This window comes from Sorghum bicolor, chromosome 5 (genome assembly GCF_000003195.3).
Source record: "Sorghum bicolor cultivar BTx623 chromosome 5, Sorghum_bicolor_NCBIv3, whole genome shotgun sequence".
Taxonomy (NCBI): Eukaryota; Viridiplantae; Streptophyta; class Magnoliopsida; order Poales; family Poaceae; genus Sorghum; species Sorghum bicolor.
This window is the reverse complement of record NC_012874.2, coordinates 55,572,071-55,591,442: the sequence shown is the minus strand read 5'-3', so window position 1 is coordinate 55,591,442 and position 19,372 is coordinate 55,572,071. Positions and strand designations below refer to the sequence as shown.

Below are 19,372 nucleotides of genomic sequence, written 5' to 3'. Positions count from 1 at the left end.
GCAAGTTTAATAACATAGCCCACTTGTTGACTGTAAGGTTTCTTACAGCCTTCTTTTATCCCACCCATACAATAGTTAGCTATTCATTATTAATACATGACCCACTTTTCTCTCTCACAGAGTTTCTTGGTTCCTGTACCTAAGCTGGCCGTAAGCTTACAGCCTGCTTCTCCTCTTTCTCCTCACTTTTCTCCTCCACCTCAGCTTTTAGCCGGCTTACAGCCTACCATAATACTTGCTCTTATGATTGTCTATTTTCTTATTTATAAACTGAGGCATATCGACAGTGATGACATTCATTATCTTCATATATATTTTGTTGATCCAGTTGGACTTGCACGTTGTCGAGTACTTTTGTATATGCATTGTTTTTTTAATACTCTAATTAAGGCCAGGTTTGCTAAATGTAATTAGGTAATTATTGCTACGGAGAATGGTTTTGACGAGGATGATCCTACCCAATCTATGAAGCTTTGTGTGATCTCTTTATGTTCTCGCCCCAGTAAGTCAGTCCATCACCACTGATTCATGATTCTTGTTTCTCTATGAGGCTTTGTGATCTCTTTAGTCTTTACAGTTCTCTCACCCTGATAAGTCAATGCATAACCACTTATTCGTGGTTCTTGTTTCTTTGTTGTGCATATTCTGACTCAAGTTGGGCTAGATGCGTGCGCATATGCACGGTGTACACGGTGGTAATAAAAGAGGTGTACGAGGCACGTGTCGTTGTTTGAGCTAATAGCAGAGAGCTCAGCATGGACTAGACACTTCTAAGTAATATGTGGTCGGGTGAAGCCGGTGTATAATATGTCGTATCCTATACCTTAAAGAACATGAACATACAAATACAAGCTGTACATGTATAACAAATGGAATTATGCGGCATATAAAGATACAAACAATTCATAACTCAATCTGTCATGCCCTATATTATAGTGGCAAACTGTACTCTTTTCTTTTTGCTGACCTGAAATTGCTGTTGGGCATGTGCTTTATCATCTTCTGATGGTAGGGCGCACAAAGCGTGCAAGAGTTTCTAGTAGCAATTGTGAGTGGTTCTTGATCTTTTTCTCGTAAAAAGTCAAAAGGTTCCCTAGTAGATTGCTCGTGGTTTATGATCCTCATATTATGTTGGTTGTACGGTATGCTAGTGATAGTTTGGCGTGTGATGCTAATTAGCTCGTGAACCTCCAGGTAAGTGTATCACCACAACGACGACTAGCTTAAGCAAATAAACCTCGATAAAAAATCATTATGTTATTATTGATTCCGAGGTGACTGGCATTATTTGGTATTTAACAATCCTAAGCTGCTTCCCGCAACGTCGTACCGTCCACGTCATCTCGCGGGCCCACCTCAACGCTTTCCATCTCGGCACACAGTTGGGTCGGGGCAGTCCTAAAAAAAAGAAAAGAAAAAAGAAAAGAAAAAACACACGCACGCGACCCCGTCCTCTCTCTCGGTCTTTCCCCGTCGCCGGTTGCCCTCGTCTCCTCCGTCCCCAACGGTGGCGCTACGTTCCGTCCCCGCCGCCGCCCACGCCACTGCTTCCCCTTCCCCTTCCTCTCCTTCTCCCTCTCTACCTCTCCCTCCATGTGGTGGCACACCAGCCGAGCTCGGTCGCGGCCACCTCCACGCGCTGCGCGCGGCCTGGGCGGCGGTGCCGCCGGTGTGCCGCACGGCCGCATCGGCAAGCTCCGGCGATGGCTGCTCCTGGCACGGCGTGGCGCGAGAGAGCCCTGCCGCTGGCCACAACGCGCGGCGGCCCCCCGGCGGGGCCTTCTCCCGACGGTCCTCGCGCCGTCTCCTCATAGGTTTGGTACCCCTCTCTTTCTCTTTACCTCTTTCTGGTCGATCTCCCTCTTCCAGCGCTCGTGGAGGATCCCTCCCCTTCGTTGTGGACGACGATCAGCTGTTGTGTCCTCGCGTTCGCCTACTACACCGGTGCTATACCCCGCAGATGCCACCCGCTCCGCATCTCCGACCACCCCAGGTGCTCTGCTGCGGCCACTTTCCTGGAGCTCTTGTTGCCTCTACCGTTGAATTGGAAGGTCATGACAAGGTTCACTTGTGTACAGCGTGTCTGTGCTGCTCTTATTAACCCTGACTATTTGATCCTTTTAACCAAATTTTCTCTCTTCCAACATGGTCGTTGCAAAAGTTCGTGTGACGTGTGCATTGGTACCTTGTCGTTTCTAATTTCCATTGACTTTCTATTACAGGTTTGGTGGAATTGGTAGTCCATACTTATTAATTCATGCGTATCTTTGGTTATTTGTTTCTTATTCATACAATTGACCAATTTAATTGAAGAGACTACCATTGTGGTGTAGTGACAGAGGCCATCACCAATCTGCAGTTCTAAGGGATATTTAATATTTCTTTGTTTGATTAGTTTATTTATGATTGTTGTCTAAGCAATCTCCATTCTTGATTGCATCTGCCATATTTTCATGTTAATTTGCGCACTATGCAAGAGTCGATTTATTTATTATTGTTGTCTAAGCAATCTCTATTCTTGGTTGCATCTTTCATAGCTCATGACTACCTAATTACCTGTTCCTGTATGCTAATTACAAAATTATTCTTTTGCAGATTTCCACGATGCGTCCTTGCAATTTAGTTCTGATTCATCTCGTGGTTCTCACTTCAAAAAGTTCCAATTAAGTGAAAAAGAAAAAAAATAGTTCTTCAGCCAATACAACTGCATGCTGGGGGTTGTTTCTAGGAGTACTAATTATTTATGGCAGCATTGTGAGTAATCTATAAGTCCCTTGTTCTTCGTGATGCTCTGTTCTTTATATGAACAATGATTTGTGAACTTGTGAAACCAAATTTTTTTCCATTAGTTGCTCAGCTGCCTTGTAGGTTCCCTATTCTCAAAAAATATGCTCTCTATAGTCATCCTTATATTACTAGAAATTTCTTTATGCTTAACTGAAAAATCATATTCTCATGATATGCATTGAATGATTGGTATGTAACAGACATACTGTGAAGAACATCCCAAAGTATGGTTCACCATAGTTTTAGATTGATAATGTACCTCCATAGATGAAAGAGAGAGATTATGTCTATCAATCCATTTCTCAGCGGGTTAAGTAAACTTCTGAGTGCAACATTTTGTTTTTTGCTGTCCATTTTAGTTTTGTGGCTCAGGACATCTCACAAGATTAGATGTTGTGGTAAAGGGAGCATTATTATTTGCTTTCATTCTTTGCTCTGTGCAATGGTCATATCTTTTCACATAGGTATGGTCTCAATGAAAAAGTTTAAAGCTAATGTGAAAATTCAGTGCTTGGATGTGATGATCTGCTTAGTTTAACCAGCTAGAATGCACAGTTATCTATCGTGCATTAAATATTGAGGAAATGGTCGACAAGCTTGCAGCAACAAAGATGAACAGAAATGGCAACATAAATCCATACATGCATGTATTAACCATCCTCTTTGTTGTATCATATTGTGTACAATCGTGTATGCATTTATGACATTATCAAATGCAGATGGAGTTGATGTCCTCGTTTTTTTTGCGAGTGGCCTCAAGTTCATTTCACAGTGATATAATAAACTATTCACATTTTTTCCATTTCACGGTGACATAATCAAATATTGACATTTTGTTTCCAAAGGGCTCTTCACCTGAGATTTGAAAGAAGAACTGGGCCTTTCTTTCTGTGATTTTGTAGGCACGCGGGAGGACAAGGCGATAGTGGCGGCTTACAGGCAGAAAGAATGGGTCAGTTTCCTTGCTTCCTGTAGTGAAAGAAATAGAAGTCATGGATTACATAAAAGACCACCTGAGCTAACTCATATGATTGGAGAATAATGATAGTGGTTGATTTGTCAAAACACCATTCTATTTTTTCAAAGGCTCATCTACAGTTGTCAATTCTATATCTTGCATTCTTTCAGCTCTCAGTCATGGAGATGCAGTTCTTTTCAGTTATCATCATTCTATCCCATGTGTTTTCCACATTGACAGTGTTGGCTCTGTTGCACTGGAAAGACAGTGTTATTTGGTCTTCCTTGATGGTTAAAAAAAAATCTCTTTTCTCTAGACGGTTACCATTCCAGCAAGGTATAAAGTTTTGCCTCACATTTTGCTGCTCCAATGTAGGCTCCAATGGACACACTTATAAAATAGTTACATTTGTCTGATGTAGATGGTTGCCGGCTTTTGGAAAGGAAAAAATGTACGCTTACTTTCTAGGCCACCTTCCCATAATTGTGGAGTCACAGACTGTATTCTATATTCATACCTGTTTGTATACTTGCTTAGTCATATTCTCCTCTCACATTTCCTCCCCTTCTGTGTTAGCAACAAACACCTCCGCTAGGACTTGGAAATGATGGCATGCCAAGAATAGCTGAATCTACTAGGTTTGTTCCTTTTAGCAATTATATCAACATCTATCTAATTTAAACAATGGTGCATTTTCTAATCCGTTCTTATTTTCTAACATATATTGTTTGCTTATCAGTCACAGTAGGAGCACCATGGACAAAGGAAAACCATCCGCTTGTTGATTGTTGTTTACATCCGATGCCAATATAGAAACAGTCTGCCATTAATCAACCTTTCCTTTATTCTCATCTAGCCTTTCAGATATCAAATAAAACTTGATGCAAATTTACACATACAAGAACAACCACAAATACCAAAAATGATAGTGCAAAGCCTGTTGAGACACCAGACACTGATTCTCTACAAAAGTATGTCCATAGACAGTCTTAACGAAACCTATACGTATTGTCCTCACTAAAAGGCAACAATGATCTGTTCATATCTATGTACCAACCAGCATCACCTCTCGTGTCTAAAACCGTAGAAACAACACCCCCACAAATACTATCCATCCAGTAGATCCTACATCAACTATCAATATGGGCATAGATCAAGTTTTTCACAATAATCTATATGCTCTCATCTTTATGTGCAGGTTCATTTTGGTTCACCTATTGATATGAACTACGAATATCTTGGCTACCAAGCTCTTCATCCCCTATCTAATTTATATTATATTGTAGGGTTCCATTTCTGATGAAAATTGAGTCTGATGATCTCCCTGAGAATGATGAAACTATTCCACCTCACCTGCCACGAGACCTAAAAGCTAAAAGGTAAGCGAAGTCACTTCATTCCTCCAAGTTGTGCATTTCAAAATCTTCTCATATCACAACTAAACACACTTACATCCTACCCTGATTTATTGACAACAATAATAACTAGGCACAAGACCGATGGATCTGAGGCTGGAGCTCAGAGGTCTGGTTCAGCAAAGAAAACAAAATAGGTACAAAAAATATAGCTGGGTCCTTTCATTACTAAATAAACAAAAAATACATGTATAAATACATATATGTGTGCTTGGAACCTACACAACATGTGCATTTTTAGAGTAGACAATATATCAAACACTCGAATTTACCATTTTAGTGCTCCACTTCATGTACACATATTATTTATATGCTATATTTTTAGTTACTCACCTTCAATCTAATTTGTGTACACTATTTTTACAACCTCAGATATTTTTAACTCCTAATAATATTGTTTCGTAATAACTCATAAATGTGCCTTGTCAACAATACTCCTAAATCCCTTGAACAATTTCTTCTTTGCTATCGCAGGGTGCGCCACCATCTTAAACGTGGGTCATCTTCTTTTGCAGAATGACATGCCTCAAGAACTTCATAGCTTTTAATTGGCATCACCTATTTATGAACTAATATTTGTAGAATATTGCCTCTATTATTTCCTCATATAGAACTGCTAGAACTTTACACATCAACGAAAAGTAGCAGTTCAAACTCTTATTGTATACAGTAACTGGGATGTATATGGATTGCTTACCTGTATCCTAACAGAAATAGGCACACTTTGCCATGGTCGTTGTTTACTGATATGTGCAAGAGTATTCGTGCCAAGAGCACCTGCATCTGGTTTACATGAATTGCTCGATCTGTAAGTACACCAACGCATGTATGCATCAACACAGCAACACTCCACTTTCTTTCTGCACAGATTACCGTAGTACTTTCACCAACGCATGTATGCATTAACACAGCAACACTCCACTTTCTTTCTGCACAGATTACCGTAGTACTTTCCCAATTGGCGCGCAGGGGCGCGCCATTCCTACTAGTTCACTTATATTGTGATTGTTTGCATCATTCCTCTACGATGCGGTATATTACTACTACCACTGGTATTATTTTGTGTACCTAGCTTGTGGTTGCTGTAACTAGTTGTGTAACTAGTTGTGTAGTTGCTTTCTAGTTGCTCTTTAGGCTTTGTTTAGTTCCAAAAATTTTTGGGAAATACATACTGTAGCACTTTCGTTTGTATTTGACAAATATTGTCTAATCATGGACTAACTAGGCTCAAAAGATTCGTCTCGTCAATTCCGACCAAACTGTGCAATTAGTTTTTATTTTCGTCTATATTTAATACTCTATGCATATGTATAAAGATTTGATGTGACGGAGAATCTGAAAAATTTTGCAAAATTTCTGGAAACTAAACAAAGCCTTATTCTAGGCTAGCTCAACTAGTTTAGAGAGTAGAGACTTAGCTCTTGAGTGCTTGGTGTTTTTAATTGATTAGAATTGTTGGTAGGTGCTTGCTCTTTAGTAGGCTAGTGTAACACTAGCTTTGCCAATGGCCTTGTTTAGTTCCCAAAAAATTTTGTAAAAATTTTTAGATTCTCCGTCACATCGAATCTTTAGACGTATGCATGGAGTATTAAATATAGATGAAAATAAAAACTAATTACACAGTTTGGTCGGAATTGACGAGACGAATCTTTTGAGCCTAGTTAGTCCATGATTGGACAATATTTGTCAAATACAAACGAAATTGATACTATTCACATTTTGCAAAATATTTTGCAAGTAAACAAGGCCAATTTAACAAGTTTGTTTAAGTGTTATTGTAGATTTCTTATAGGCTATTCACCCTCTTGCCATTAGGACCTTTTAAGCATGCCACATCAGCAAATAAATGTATACATGGCTGTAATAGACCTGTGGTGCACTGCTTGACAAGTTTTGGAACCCAGAAATGCATTTTCAAAATTCATAGGCCTATATGGCACACGCGTATAAGTTCAAGAACCACTAGTGCATTTTACTCTAAATAAAATAAACTTATAAATCATTTTGTGTTTCGACTTTTCTTGCGCAAGATTTTATGTTTCTACTAGATGTAGTATTTGAAATGTGCAACAAACAACTAACTTTCACTTTCAATAATTGCATACACAAAGGAATGATAAATTATGAGACTTATGACTAACCATACGAAGTGGTTGGTCAGGTCTCTCGACGCGCACATGAGTTGAGTTGGTCGTTACGGTGGAGTTTCTATGAAATGCAAATGCAAACGTATTGTAATATATAGCATGTGTGTAGACATATAGACGCACCACCAGTTGCAACGGCTCATCGTTCAAATTAAAAAGAAAATGGAAGCATCAAAGGTTCCTTTGATTTACATGAGGTACTACCAAAGGCCCTCACTTTCAATTTCCATAGGTTTAGAGAAATATGGCAGCTCTATGTTTTCATTGTTCCTTTGTTTTTCTATCTTTTGTTGAGGGTTATTTTTCCTATCTGAGCTTGTTCTTGAACTTATCTGTCGAATCTGCCAGCCATTTAGCGGTGTTTTTCTCTCACAATAAATCAGCGAACAGTAGTTTCAGTCATAACTTTTCAGACAAGTGAGGTACAGAGTCAGTTGTGTGTTGATGAAGGGAGTTTTTGCTCAAATGCACAAAATTTTTGCACATCTCTACTATAATTGACCTAATAAAATTATGCTTGGTCTAAACCATTTGAAAGCCCTAGTTTGGTTTTGGATAATTGATGAAACCCTAGTACTAACCTCTATACTAAGTGTGTGTAGACTTAATGAGGTTGGTACATGCCAAGTGATGGAGCAAGTGATGATCATGGTGATGATGGTGATGACCACAAGGTGATCAAGTGCTCAACTTGGAAAGAAGAAAGAGAAAAACAAAATCCTATGGAGTTCAAGGCAAAGGTATTGCTTAGGGTTTTGGTTTTGGTGATCAAGACACCATAGAGGGTGTGATCACATTTAGGATAGATAGCCGTACTATAAAGAGGGGAATTCTTTGGCTAAGCGGTTATCAAAGTGCCACTAGGTGTCATTGTTCTTCTGCATGCATTTAGAACCTAGTGAGCTAACTTAACTCCTTTGAAGAAAATGATTGTGAAAATGCTAACACACGTGCACATGTTGGTTTACACATTGTGGTGTTGGCACACTTTGAGAAGGAGATGGAGTTTGAAGGGTAGAGAGAGGATGGGTTCCTCTCTCACTCCCGCCGAGCTTGCTCGGTGGGATTCGGCGTTTTTGGGAAAATTATTTGCATATTTTCTATTGCGCCGGTGGGAAAATTAGAGAAGTCGTGGGAGTGTTTCTCGCTAAGAAACACTCACCGGACGCTGGCCCAGAAGCACCGGACGCTATGCCTGTGCATCCGGTGAGCAGGCAGCCTGGCTCGGTTAGGGTTAGGCACCGGACGATAGGCACTGGACGCATTTTGGAGCGTCCGGTGGTGTGAGTCCGGTGCCCTGAGCGTTTTGCAGAGTTTTCTGAGTTTAAGTCCGGTGAGCACCGGACGCAGCTTGGAGCGTCCGGTGACCTCACGAACTTGCAGACCTCTCTATGTTTAAGACCGGTGTGCACCGGACGTGTCCGGTGCCAACTTGCTTAGCGTCCGGTGCTCTGCAGGTAACCATTAGACTCTGACATGAGAGTTTCAAAAGGCGACACGTGGCTGATGTTGGAGCACCGGACGCAGGGGCTGAGCATCCGGTGCCCCCTAAAGAGCGTCCGGTGACCCCGAGTTTTGCCCAGTGAAAGAGCCAATGGCTATATTTGTTTGAGGGGCTATATATACGTGTTTGGCCGGCTTGGGGCTCACTTTCTTGGCATTCTAACATACTTGACATCCTTGTGAGCCTAAGCAAACACCTCCCACTCATCTCCTTCTTAGATTATTCATCTTTGTGAGATTGGGAGTTATTCCAAGTGTATTTGCTTGAGTGATTGCATCTAGTGGCACTTGGGGATCGATCTAGCTGTAGTTTTCTTGTTACTCTTGGTGGTTGCCGCCACCTAGACGGAGGAGCTTTGGCACGAGTTGGTGATTGTTCGTGGCCATCTCCCGGTGATTGTGAGAGGTTTGTGCCTACCTCGGAGGAGAGTCAAAGGCAACATTAGTGGATTGCTCGTGTCATTGAGCTACCTCACTTGTGAGTAGTTTCTTGTGGTGTCCTAGTGAGGACGAGGTTCGTGCTACATGTAACACCAAAAAAAATTGCTTTTGAATTAATAGGATTTATTTAAGCATTTTGTGGGCATTTAATCTAGTAAATAAAATTATTTTTGTTGAAATTAAAATTTAACATAGAGATAGAAACTTGTCTATGCATTCATGCTGGGTTATATTTTATTTTGTGCTGAGAGACTTTGGTTTGAAGTTAATTGTGTTCAAAATTCCATTTGGAAAGGGCTTTAAAAAATAAAATAGAAAAAAAGAGAAAGGGGAGAAGCCCCTGCGAAAACCAGGCCGAGGCCCAGCCAGCCCCGCGCCCAGTCATTCCCACCCCCGCGTCGCGAGCGGCCCAGCCGTTCCGGCCCAGAGCGCGGCCAGCTAGGCGCCCCCTCCTCTCTCTCTCTGACCGCGCAGGTCCACCTATCAGCGGGCGCCTTCTCTTCCTCCTTGCGCCGTGTTCGAGCAGAACACGTTTCCACCCGAATCAATCCTGGGATTCGCGATTTCCTTGCCCTTTTCACGAACCGAGGCCCTATAAAGTCTATTCCCCGGAGCCACAGCCTTCTTTTGCATCTAAATCGCGAGTCAAAGCCCTAGACGACGTCACCTACGCGGCTCGGGATCTCGCCGAAAATCTCCACCGCGGCGAGTCCTCTCTGCTCCTTCCCTAGTCGCACCGAACCCCTGGGTGAGCTCGCCTTGTCCTTCTCTGCTCGCCCGTGTGCTTGGTTTAGTTAGTGGAGCTCGAAAACGTCTTCTTCGCGTGCGCCGGTGAGCTCCGCGGCGATGCCCATGTCCACCACCGCGCCGGAGCAGGGAGCCGGCCGGCCGGCCCGCCGTTGCCTTCCCAGGAGCAAATCGTGACCGTCCAGATCAAGATCAACGGCTCTAAAAAGAAGTTATCCCTTCGCGTGCACAATTTGTTAAAGAGACCCTCGGTTTTTCCCAAATAGAACCCGCAGTCCAACACATCTTCCCGCTTTACGTTTTCTGACTTTGAAAGCGTATTTCACGCCAGGTTGTTTCAAAAATTCGTTTTCAAGATTTACAAGTTTGCCATTGGAAGTATTTTTGCTCATAAAATATTCGTTTTAACTCTGATTTGATCCATTCAAACTTTGTTAGATTCGTATTTACGAGCTCTACATGTTAGAAGTATTAATTCTCTGTTTTGAAAACTTTTTATTTTCACAGTAGCATTTAATTAATTAATTCTCTATAGGAAATCTTAGAAAATTCATAACTTCTACGTTTTGATTCCAATTTTCGTGAACTTTACGTTTATGTGATCGTAGTGCTGCGTAGAATATTTTGATAAACTTTTATATTTGTTTTACCACTGTTTGGTGTATTGTTCTAATTATAGCTTGTTTGCTTCATGTATGATTGTCTATATTGGATTACGTGTTGTTGATTGATGATCGAGTATAGACGGTGAGCGATACGTTGGTGATCAAGGTCAAGCTTTTGACGACCAGCAGCAAGCTCAGGAGAGCTTTGATCAAGGCAAGTATAACTTGGGATCATCCTTGTTACCTATACACTTGTAAATGCACATATATCATATGCATGTGTCCACCTTGACAACCTTAGTGAAATCATAGATTATTGTTATCTTGAATTTTTTGATACCTATTTGGTTATGCATTTGGGTAGTTCTTGCTAGTGCTTGATTATTAATCCATGATCTTGTAACATGAATATTTGAATGTACAATAAACAATAAAATAAGCTTTCTAGCAACTTGAATATAAAGGGTGGAAAGAACTCTAGCTTTTGCTAGATTGATCTTGACCCTCCATAAGGACTTATCCCTTGGCAAAAGCTGGGACAACTCGTACAACCATGAGGGCTACATGGCTCTAGTTTTAGCTCAGTATGAGGATCTTTTTCTAGCTTGTTAGCGGTTACCTTAAATGGCGTAAGAATGGCTAGACATGTTGGGTATAGTGAGGCCTCTGTCCATGTGTATAGGCTGCGGGTTATGTGCCATGGAAGTGGGGTTCTATATCTGCCTGCCGAGCGAATCTAATGGCCCTAACTTGTTAGACGAAACCTTTGAAAGGCTTCATAGTGATCCTTGCCGACCTCCCAAGGAAGGGGGTTAAGAGACTTGCAACCTCGGGCGAAAGGGTAAATCACGACTCATGGGTAAAGATGTACAACCTCTGTAGAGTGTTAAATCTGGTATACTAGCCGTGCCCACGGATACGGGCGGCCTGGAAAACTGACGGAATAGACGGACATTGATGAACATGATTAATGATGATAAATGATGGTTTATTATATTGTTTATATGTGTTATTCATAATTTCTGTATACAATTGATCATGTGGTTATGGGATCTATTCATGCTACCTTGACATTGCTATCAAAATATAAATATGCTATCTACATATAAAAGCTAAATGCAGTCAAACCAGTGTCAGCTTATTTGAGCCTCATGAACCCCTGGTTATACTTCTTGAGTACGATATGTGCTCACTCTTGCAATTTCCCAACACCCCAGGTTATGCTAATGATGATGATTGGAATGAGGATTACCGTTATGAGTACTAGGCTTGGAGTCAACCAGTCAATAGTGTCCCTGTGTGGTGCTTCCGTTGAGAGCGTTGTTTAATCTTATTATCATTCTTGTATAAGACTATGTGATTTATTATGTTCCGCTATGTAATAAACACTGCAATGGTACATTTAAGATTTGTCTACTTATTTGTGCGACTGTTTCTTGGGCAGATATGAGTCTTTTATGCATCTTATTTTGTTCTTAAAATATGGATGTGACAAATTGGTATCAAAGCTTGGTTGACTGTCGGACACAAGCCTAGTTAGAAATTGGTCGTCTTATGGTTTTGAAATTGCTATTAAATCCTTGTTCTATAAACCTTGATATTTTCTCCTATACTATATCCTTTTCATTGCTATTCATCTTCACCTTGATGCTTATTTTAAAGACTTGTTCTCATCCCCACTCCTTGCTTGATATTCTTTTAGAACCTTTTCTTACCACCTTCTAGCATCATTGAAATAGGAGTTATAGGATCTTTACCCTTAATAGGAAGAGAACGATAGTACCGCAAGTTGAGTTAATGGTTGAAGTGTGAACCTTTGATGCTTGGTTTGGTTTGTTATTATGCTTATGCTTGATTTGGATATTTGTAATGAGTGTAATGATCTTGTGGACTTCCTCTAAAATTTCATTTGGTTTATAGGCCTAAGGTATAAGGATTAATGAACTAAATAGTTGGGTTTGGTTAAAATCCTGTTTCTGTCCTTTGCTGTTTTCTGGAGCAGTCTGCAATAAATCTGGTACCTCTCAAAATATGTTCGTGCAAAGTTCACCAAATTTTTCTGGGAACAAGTAGACTTTCATATCTTTCCAATGCCTCAAGAATGACATTATTATCTGTTATGAGCTGTGAGTTATGGCTGTTCAAAGTTGAGGTTTCTGCGCAGTCTGGAATTCTGGAACAGTTTTGGTTATGCCCAGTTTTGACTAATTCAAAGACAGAATCTGTTAATATGAACCAAATGAAAGTTGTAGATAATTCCTTTATATTTAGAACAGTATATAGCATGTATCCATTTGGATTTTGGAATTCGAGATATAACTGATTTTCTGATCTGCTGATGTGGATATTACCTAGAAAAATTCCAGATTTCATTACCTCTTGTAATTGCCATGTCGAATGTTACTAAGATATGATTCTATACCTTGGAATGCAGATGGCAGCTAGAGGAAGAGGCAGAGGTAGAGGCCATGGCATGGGTGCCAGTGATCCAATTACCGTGGAAGAGCTCATGCAAACTCAGAATGAGATGATGCACGTTTTCATGCAGCACCTACAGCAGCAACCTCCACCACCACCGCCACCTGTTCATGTGAGGGACAAGCGTGGGGAGTTTATGAAGGGAAGACCTCTGGTGTTAACACACTCAGCTGATCCTATGGAGGCAGATGATTGGCTACGTGCTGTGGAGAGGCAATTGAACATAGCACAATGCAATGACTTGGAGAAGGTGTTGTATGCTTCTGGACAACTTCAGGGAGCAGCTCAGACCTGGTGGGAGTCATATCAAGCTGCTCGTCCCAACAATGCTCCTCCTGTCACTTGGCTAGAATTTTACAGAGACTTCCGCGCACGACACATTAATGAAGGAATGATGGAGCTCAAGCAGGAAGAATTCAGATCTCTTAGGATGGGTTCTATGACTGTGGCTGAGTATCATGACATGTTTGAGCAGTTGGCCCGCTATTCCCCAAATGAAGTCAGAGAAGATGCTGATAAGCAACATCTATTCATGAAAGGTCTTTACTACGAACTTAGATTGCAACTGGCTGGAAACACTTATCCTACCTTCCACGCTCTGGTGAATCGTGCTATTGTGTTGGATAACGTGCGCAAAGGTTAGGACAAGAAGAGGAGGATGCTAGCGCAAGGTTCTGGAGGCAACAACCGCCAACGTTTCTGTTGACACCGTTTTTGGGCACGTGTCTAGAATGGCAGGATAAGGTGGCAGTACGATGTTTACAAAGCAGGTTGCCGATGAGGATGGTTGCCGATGAGGGAGAAGTTGAATGTGGCAGGCAGTAATATGGTGCCGATGGCTAGATAAGAAAGTCTGCCGATGATTATGGCAAAGGATCTGCCGATGATGCAAAGGAGGAGTGTGGAAGCTGCCGGTCGTTATGTGGAGGAGTTTCGGTTTGTCACGAGGGATAGTTTTATTATTTCCTTAATTATTTGCATCGTTTTGTATACGGATTCCGTGTAATTTGGAATTCGAATTCTAATCGTGTCTGGTTGTAGCTCTTTGAGCAGGGTATAAATATAGACCCTAGGGTCTTGTAATAATCAATCAAGAAATCAATCAAACACACGTTTTTACTCATATTCCAGCATCTACTTTTCGACGACTTCGTCACACTTTTTCCTTTTATTACGAGTTCTTAGGAATTCGTCGACTTAAGCTCGGCGTGTTCTCGAGTTCCGCGTGAGTACCTCTTAGCCGTGACATCCGGGCGCATCGCTGTTGTCAGGACTAAAGTATTCGAGTTATCACCTTTGCCGATAGTAAGGTCAAATCGGCTGGCACGCCTTAACGTTTGAATCGGGTATTAGCCCTTTGTGTTTGCAGATCAGTTTTGCATCAACACATCTTTTGGCACGCCCGGTGGGACAGATTCAAGATCAAGATCAACATGTCGATCTCTGACCTCGATCAAGAGAACGTCATCCCCGTGACGGAGGCCAACCTCAAGGATGAGCAAAAGCAAGCTATTGCCCAAGCCATGGAAGAGTTCAAGCAGCAATGCCTGAGGTCTTTCAGCATAAACAGGAGTGGCGAAGTGGTCCAGAAAGATGCACTGCCGGCACCACGGCAGGTCACCTTTGACGCCAATCCTGGCAAGCTTCAAGATATGGTTGACAATGCCATCAATCGAGCGTTGATCAACCAAGCTGGTGTACTGTCTAATACGGTTTTCAACGCCGTGGCAAGAACTTTCAAGGAAGGACAAATCCCGCCAGATTATGTGGGGCCCTCCCATCATCAGCCAACGGCACCAGAGGTCACGGCTCCATCGGCTGCCTTGACGAATGCAAGTGCACAGTCTGCCGTCCCTCCAAGTACATTGGAGACTACTGGTGCACTATCTATGCCGATGGCAACCAACCCACAAATTTCAGTTGGGCAGCATAAACTGACAACAGATATGTTGGCATCGGCAATGTCAGGGTTAACTCTTCCTCCCAACTGGTGGGGTTATGGTATGCCTCCAGAGTTGACGCCGGGAACATCACAAATAACTGACATGAGGGGCAAAACTCCTATGACATCGGCACCTCCCAATGCGCCGGTGAACCAGAGTCCTCGGTATACCACAACTACTACTGCAAGGCCTCACACTGGGAATCCTCAAGATTCAATGTTTCAGATGCCCCACGCATCGGCAGAGTCAATGCTGATGCAAACAGAGGCCTATGGCCCAGTCGGGGTATGTCAATTCAACGACGGTACCCAATTACCAATCATCGGCAGCACCTATGCCGATGAACGCTAATAATGGATGGCTTGGACAGCAAGCCTTTCCACAATCGCCCCAGCAGGGTTATCAGACTACAGGGTTCCAGCAAGGGCAGGTCTATCCCGGGTTCCAAGGTCAGGGGATTCCCAACCAGCCAATAAATTTTGGACAGCAACTCGGAGGACAGCCAATCGGTGGACAGCAGTTTGGTAGTCCGCAGATTGGAGGACAGGTGACCAATACAATGTTCCATGCAGGTCACGTCCCGAACAGACACGTGGAGGTTCGCCACCAAGTGCCAGATCCGCAGCCGCCTCATCGGCAAGATGCCGATGCGTATTGGGCCGATAAGATTGCTGAAGTAATGAGGGAAAAATTTGGGATAAAACCCAAAGTCAACACTTATTCTTATCGGACACCGTACCCTCCAGCGTATGATTTGATCCCGCTTCCACATCGGTACAAGGTACCGGATTTTACAAAGTTTTCCGGACAGGACGACACGTCAACCATGGAGCATGTCAACAGATTCATTATTCAATGTGGAGAGGCTGGTAACAGGGACGAATTGAGGGTTCGTCTATTTTCATCATCATTGTCTGGATCGGCCTTTACTTGGTTCATATCATTACCTCCCAACTCAGTAATTACTTGGGCCGATCTAGAGAAGCAATTCCACAAATACTTCTTCTCGGGGGTTCATGAGAAGAAGATCACCGACTTGGTCAAGTTGAGGCAACGTAATGATGAGTCGGTTGAGGGATTTGTGCAGAGGATACGAGAGGTCAAGAATAAATGCTATAGCCTGGTTCTGGATGATCGGCAGCTGGCCGATTTGGCGTTCCAGGGTTTGTTGCCACATATCAGGGATAAGTATGCCTCTCAGGAGTTCGAAAGTTTAAGTCATTTGGTGCAGAGGATATCTGATCAAGACATCAAGCCTTTCGAGCCTAAGAGGACATGGAATAAGAAAGTGTCATTTGTTGATGAAGCAACAAGCTCAGATTCCGATGAGGAACCAGTAATCGGTTTGGCAGAGTGGGTAAAAAACAAGAAGCCGATGTCTTGTCCTTTTGGGCAGAAGGAACCAGAGAAGTTTGCCTTTGACACCGCCAAGGCCGATAGGATATTTGACTTTCTACTTCAGGAAGGTCAAATCAAACTGTCACCTAACCATGTGATCCCATCGGTAGAAGAGTTGAAGAGGATGAGATATTGCAAGTGGCATAATGCAACTTCACATGACACCAACGAGTGCAAAGTATTCAGACAGCAGCTGCAATCGGCTATAGAGTCCGGGAGAATCAAGTTTGACAGTTCCAAAGCCCAGAAGCCGATGAAGATAGACCAACATCCTTTCCCGACAAACATGTTGGATGCTAAGGGGAAGGCTAAGGTCTTAACGTCGGAGACAGCTGAGAAGAGTGCATCGGTAGATCCTCAGCATCAAGTTACTACTGCTGATGCAAGAAGTAAGGGCTTGGTCCAGGAAGGAACTAGCTCAGGAAGGCCTCCTCGGTCTGGTATCGTCATAACTCATAGAAGGCCACGAGAAAATTGGCAACAACGGGAAGATCGGTATCGGCGCCAGCAGGAAGATTATCGACTGGAAGAAGAAAGATGCCGACAGGAGTGGAATCGGCACAGGGATCATTGGAATTGTCCATTCTTCATCCATTGTTGGGAGGAAAATATCAAGCTTCCTACTGTCAGAGACTGCCCTGAGTGCAACGGTTATGATCGGTGCGATAGAACCGATCGGCGTTATCATGATGATGAACGGCGATTTAATGGGCCAATCAGAGGAAGGGCGTCAGTTCATGATCGGCTGGGGGGCAGGCTTAGCGTTCACGATCGGCTTGGTAACCGTGTCCAGTATTTTCCTAGGAACCAGGAAGAGCTCGAGGAGATGGCTAATGCGCGGGTTCCCGATGAGTTCATATTTTGCAGAGATGCTAACACACATCGTATGGAGTCAAGGGAGAACCGACGCCCGGCAGCAAGGCAGAAGCCACTTCCTCCATGGTGCCCTGAAGGATTAACCAAGACACAGAAAAGGAGATTGCAACGTGAAAGGCAGGAAGAGCTAAATAAAGGAGAGAACTCTGGAAGTCGGCAGCCGTCAGACACTAAGAGGGAAGGTCCATCGGCAGGCGTCAACATGGTCTTCATGTTGCCGATGGAGTTTCTTGCACCAGCCAGTGACGATGACCTGGAATTTTCTGATCAGATAGCTCAGTTGGCTCTGGATCCGATGACGGCTATCTTTGAGAAACCTGCCGATGACGAGAGGCAGCATCTTAAAGCTTTGTTCCTCAAAGGAAGGGTTGATGGGCAGCCAATGACTAAGATCCTAGTTGATGGTGGAGCTGCTATTAATATTATGCCATATGCAGTATATCGGAAGCTTGGGAAAGGGGATCAAGATTTGACCAAGACCGATATGATGCTCAAAGACTTTGAAGGAAACGTGTCTCCAGTCAAGGGGGCGATATGTGCAGAGTTGACCATCGGCAGCAAAACCTTGCCGACAACTTTTTTCGTGATCAGCGGAAAAGGTGCCTACAATTTATTATTGGGGAGAGATTGGATTCATGCCAATTGTTGTGTCCCATCTACAATGCATCAGTGCTTGGTTCAGTGGGTAGGTGACAAGATTGAGATCGTCCCAGGGGATTCTTCTTATGTTATCGCATCGGCAGAAGCGGATACTTATGAAAGGACTAGGTGCATTTCAGGAGAAGTTTGGGAGAAAGATTTTCTCAAAGTTGCCGATTATGAGATTCCACCGATCCAAGCAGTCGGTTCTGACGACGGTTTTTAATGGATAGATTCGCCGATGATGGAAAATTAGGCCAGGGTTTCACATCGGCCGATGATTTGGTAGAAGTAGATATAGGTAGTGGTGATAAGCCTAGGCCTACTTTTATTAGTGCTAAATTAGATCCTGAGTGTAAGCGACAATTGACTAGTTTGTTAAAGGAATATAAAGATTGCTTTGCTTGGGATTATACAGAGATGCCTGGTTTAGACCGATCAATTGTCGAACATCGGTTACCCATCAAGTTTGGATTTCGGCCACATCAGCAACCAGCCCGCCGATGTAATCCTAACATTCTACCTGATATTAAGGCCGAAATCACTAAACTTATTGAAGCTAAGTTTATTAGGCAGTGTCGGTATGCCGAATGGATTTCCAATGTTGTTCCGGTTTACAAGAAGAACGGGAAGCTTCGGGTGTGCATTGATTTCAGGAATCTCAATAAAGCTACACCGATGGATGGATACCCAATGCCTGTCGCCGATCTACTGGTTGATGCTGCGGCTGGCCATCGGGTCATCAGCTTCATGGATGGTAATGCAGGTTACAATCAAATATTCATGGCAGAGGAGGATATTCCAAAAACCGCATTCAGGTGTCCTGGTCATGTTGGACTATTTGAATGGATAGTCATGACTTTTGGGTTAAAGAATGCTGGTGCTACTTATCAAAGAGCTATGAATTTTATATTTCATGAGTTCATCGGCAAGCTCGTAGAGATTTATATTGATGATGTGGTGGTTAAGTCTGGAGATTTCTCAAAGCATCTTGCCGATTTACGAAAAGTGTTGGAGTGCACAAGGAAGCATGGATTGAAGATGAATCCCAACAAGTGTGCATTTGGCGTATCGGCAGGGCAGTTTCTTGGTTTCATGGTACATCAGAGGGGTATTGAAATTAGTCGAAGATCTATTGATGCCATCAATAAAATAGTGGCCCCTACCAATAAAACCGAGCTCCAATCCTTGATCGGCAAGGTGAATTTTATCAGAAGATTTATATCGAATTTATCTGGGAGGATTCGTGCTTTCAGTCCTCTTCTTAAATTGAAAGCCGATCAAGAGTTTGTTTGGGGAGAAGAACAGCAGTTGGCTCTGGATGAAATCAAGAAGTATCTAGTGAATCCTCCAGTTTTAGTTCCACCTCAACAAGGGAAGCCCTTCAAATTATATTTATCTACCGATGGATCGGTTATCGGTTCAGCTTTAGTTC

The 19,372-nt window shown here is 42.8% G+C and overlaps 1 long non-coding RNA gene across 7 annotated transcripts; it reads left to right on the top strand.

Annotated features, from left to right (window-relative positions):
• Nucleotides 1,388-5,931, top strand: LOC110435363. Of its 7 annotated transcripts, none has more exons than XR_002453017.1 (8): nucleotides 1,394-2,754; nucleotides 3,690-3,739; nucleotides 3,916-4,081; nucleotides 4,167-4,196; nucleotides 4,322-4,383; nucleotides 5,032-5,124; nucleotides 5,234-5,297; nucleotides 5,635-5,931. It is a non-coding gene; the product is annotated as an uncharacterized LOC110435363 (long non-coding RNA). The 7 variants fall into 7 exon arrangements; XR_002453016.1 differs by having other exon boundaries at nucleotides 1,395-2,754; nucleotides 3,986-4,081; XR_002453020.1 differs by having other exon boundaries at nucleotides 1,388-1,814; nucleotides 2,596-4,081.